Source organism: Lynx rufus, unplaced genomic scaffold (assembly GCF_022079265.1).
Source record: "Lynx rufus isolate CCGP_SWC_20201006 ecotype Redwood Valley unplaced genomic scaffold, mLynRuf1.p SCAF_4, whole genome shotgun sequence".
Classification (NCBI taxonomy): Eukaryota; Metazoa; Chordata; class Mammalia; order Carnivora; family Felidae; genus Lynx; species Lynx rufus.
In genome coordinates, this window is record NW_025814856.1 from 18,539,534 (window position 1) to 18,543,788 (window position 4,255).

A 4,255-nucleotide genomic window follows, 5' to 3' on the forward strand; every position below is an offset into this window, starting at 1 on the left:
TGAGTGTCTGCGTCTCTTTATTCTTGGGTGACCAGGTGTGCAGAGCGTGTCTAAGCCAGTCAAGCCTGTTGGTGAGGTAAGTGTGTTAAAAGTTACTTATAAATAGTATTTTATGCTGTTTTCCTTTCCCCAACCTTGCTCAGATTCTTAAGTTCAAGAGTTTGCTAACATGCTTTAAAATTCTTCATGGAAACTCAGTCATATCTGAGTCAGCTTTTCCACTGCAGTTTCTAAAGACCAAAGTGAGTATGAGCACTTGTATTCCAGCATGCAGCATTGGGCTGTTACTGCTCTACTGGGGTACAGGGGCTGAGGAGGAGGCCCTGTCCCCCGCCCCCCACTGCACTCCACTTGCCTTCTGTCCTCATGTCAGGTGCTGGGGAGCTGTGTTCAGTGTGTTGCAGGGTTTACCATTATCTGAATGGGTCATCCCATCCTTGTCATCTTGCCCAGCAAAGACCGCGCCTGATGAGGGCAGGAAGCATGCCGTTGTCTGAGAGGCTGCTCCAGGACCCGATGTGGTGATGGGGGATCCACACTGCCAGGCTGGCTGAACTGAGCACACGGGCTCCATGTTTTGCATGTTGTTGGGGGAGGACTTCGCAAAGCTAGAGTACCATTGCTTTTGTGGGCGGTCACGTTTTCTCTTCAGGCAGGTCTGGCCCTTGTAAAAGGATGAAAAGTGCTCAGGTGGCACTTGAAGGTATATGGGCCCTCAGCCTAGCCTCCCCAGGGATGCTTTGGAAGAAATTGAGGCAAATACAGAAGCTGCACACTTGGGCTTCAGGGTAGCGCTTGGGAACCTCACAAAAATGGGTCCAGCCTACAGATTCCTGCCTTCCAGGGTCAGCCTTGGGGAGTGGAGACCAGCCCCACCTCCAGAGCCCTCATGCATCATGGACGTGCTGCTGCTGCTGCTCTTTGCACCTGGGAAGCAGTCACAAGCAACCTAGTTAGGCACATCCTGACAGCCAGCCTGGAAGGTTCTTCCAGGTGAACACACACATCCTGAGATTGGGAAGCTCTTAATTACACACACCAACTCCTCAAAGTTTGAATGGAAGCCTCTATCCTGGGTAAGCCATCTTGAGCCCATATTGGCTGCCCCACATCAAGAAGGGCACTGTCCCATACTACTGCATACTACTTGGTGCAGGTACCATTTTCAGCTGCTTTGGGTTCCCACAAAGACTGCTCTGGACCATGGCATCTTTCAGCTTTGTGTGGACTTTCCCACAAAAGTGAAGTCTGTGTCCTTAACAGCTGGAGGCAGCCCCTCAAAGAAGGTGGAGGCCCCCTCTCCCACTTCTAGCCTGCCATACAGGCATACCTGTCACCAGCACACCCATCCAGGTGATGACAGCCTTCACCTTGCTTCTGAACCCATGAGCCCATTTCTTGAAGTTTGACAGGCCGTACATACCTTTGGCTCTGGTCTCATGCAAGGCCAAATTTGAGAGCTCCTGGGGACTGAATGGCTCTCATCCCCAAGGACCTGAGACTGAAACCCCAAGGGCCTAGGTATTCCCCCCCCCACACACACACACACACACCGCATCAGCCCATCATGGTCTGCTCCAACCCCAAGCCAAGAGATCTTTGTGCTGTGCTGCCCTGCCCACAGAGTTGCTGCCCCTCCCTGTTCCTGATGGGGTGCTGTGAGGGCAGTGCAAACATCCTAATCGGGGAAACCCAAATTCCAAATTTGGCAGGGTCTCTTACTGAACTGGAGGGATCCTCCAGGGATCCCAAGTCTAGCCTGCCCTTGGCTGGGACAACTGCTACAATATTCAGGCTTTGAGGGCCATCCAGGAGCAGCTGTCATGGCCATGCATCAAACAAGTATCAAAGCCCAGATGAGCAGCCAGGCCTGAGCTAAGCTCCCCAGGCATGCACAGTCTGCCCGGGGCGTCTCAAGGGCACCCAGAGCCCAGCCACTTACCAACCTGATGCCGAGGGATGAGTTCTCAGGGACAGGTGGGGTGTGAGGGGGAGAAGGGCACTTTGCTGCTGGCAGCCACCAGGTGGCAGCACTCCATCATCTATCGTTCCAGGCTGGTTTGGGGGGGGGGTTCTCCCCAAGTTCTGAGGTGTCAGAGGATCCAGGGCCTCTTCCAGGTCTTTGAGATTCAGGGAAGACTTGACTAGAACTCTGGCCTTGAAACTGTGTGGAGCTAGGCAGGCAACAAGTTTTCAGACCCTGCAGGTTCTTGAAGGTCCCCCTACCCCCCTGTTCCCACCAGTTAGAATTGTTGCCCAGACGTGGGAAACGGGCCAGGCTGGTCCCATGCACAATGAGTGCTTCAGTCTCAGCAATTCTTTCCAACCCAGGTAAATAATTTCTGCGGTCGATAAAATGCATTTCTGCCTCTCACGCTCCCTTTACCCATCAGCCTGATTATTGACTCAGAAATACTCTCTTGGCAGAGCCCAAAACAGATCCACAGCCAAGGGAAATTGGGGCAAGCTTGCCCAGGGATCTTGGCCGAAGGCAGGGGGTACCCACGCACCCTCACCCAGCCTCCCAAAGATGAATGGGAGGGGGGAGCTTTCCAGCAGGAGGCACAAATCAAGGGTAGGGCTCTCCCATCTCGCTTAGTCCCCTGCACTGCTTTCATCTGGTTTAAAGAAAAAACAGGCTCAAAGCAGAACAGCTGCTGGAGGTTACCAAACTGGCAAGTGCTGAGCCTGGGTTACAAGCTAGGTGCCCCAGCCCCAGGGCAGAAGGAACTTAGCAAAGATGGGTCCTTGGCTGCAGACACAGGGTCAGGCTCAGGTTTGGGCAGGATTATCGGAGGAGCTGGGCCTTGGGACTCCCCCCACCACCACCACAACACCCTGGGGAGAGAGAAGACAGACAGGGAGACACAGAGAAAAAAAGACAACTGCAGACAAAGCGAGGCCTAGAGGATGCTGGGAAGAGGAGCAGGAAAGGTCTGCGCTGTTGCAAAGGGCGGGAGGAGCCTGTGGGGGCAAGATAATGTGGGGTAGGGGTGGCTGGGTCTGGGGGAGTCAGTTCCGCTCCACGCCCTGGTCTCAGCCGCCCAGATAAGACAGCTGAGCAGCAGTGGTGAATTCTACACGCTGCATGGGGGAGGTGAGGCCACAGCAGGCAGAGAGAGAGGAGGGGCCTGGAGGCCTGGCCCAGACCCCCACTTTCTTGCCAGACTGAAAGGCCCCCAAGAGCCTGGCGCACCCAGGCTGGCTCCCAGCAATAAGCAGGCAGCACCACCCCTGAGTCCGGCTGGACAGGAGCTATTTGAGAATGATTCATGGATGTAATTAAGTGTCCCCCCATAATCCCTCAGCTCAGGCCCTGATGGGGGTGGTGCAGATGTGGGAGCCCAGCCTGCTGTGCAAGGGTTGTGTTCAGAGCGCCCCAGGATGCCCATCTGTGGAGCCTAGAGCAAGGCAGGGCTGGGCCCAAATCCTGGGGGCACCAGGGTGGGGGGCTTCCTCTTTTTCTTTCTGCTCGACTCCTTGGGCCAAGAGTCAGCCTCTGTACTCACAAGCATTCAGCAAGAGTGCGCATGCACATGCTCGCACAGGCCCAGACAGTCATCCAGCGGCAGCAGGCGTTCAGCAGCAGCCTCTATGATGCGTGTGGGGTAGGACACTCAGATGCCTGCAGACCCCAACACCCCCCACACACGTTATGAAGCGTACCTTCATACAAGCTCACACGTACCTCTCTCCCTGACCACCCGTACGTGGGCAGGCCAGGTCCAGTCGGGAAACTCATCCCTGCACACCCTTACAGCCTGTTCTGGTCCAAGGGGGTGGAAATCAAACTGCCTACCACTGAAGGAAGGATGCCTGGGGTGGCAGCCAGGTGGGAGCAGGCTGTCAGAGCACAGGCACACCCTTGTGCATGAATGCACTCACTCTGGCTCCCTCCTCCCCAGGTGGGAGGATTTGGGGGTTTTCACCCTGAACAGGCTCTTGAGTTCACTTAGCAGAGTCCACTGCTCAGCTCTAAGGTTGAGAGGTAGAGCTGAAGTGGAAGGAGAGGCTGATGAAGGTGGCATAGTGCTCCTGAAATAGATTGGCTCAAAGCTCAGAACCTTCCCTCCTAATACCTGCAGCCACACCTAGTGGGAAGGGGAGGAAGCAGCCTTCTCAAACAAACTGGTTAACTGGGGCTCAGAGAGGGGAAGCAGCAAACCCTGGCTAATAGAGTTCATTAACAGCTCGTGGAAACCCAGGGCTCCTGCCCCTAGTCATGCCCCTAGTCACTCCCATGATTTGGTGTCCT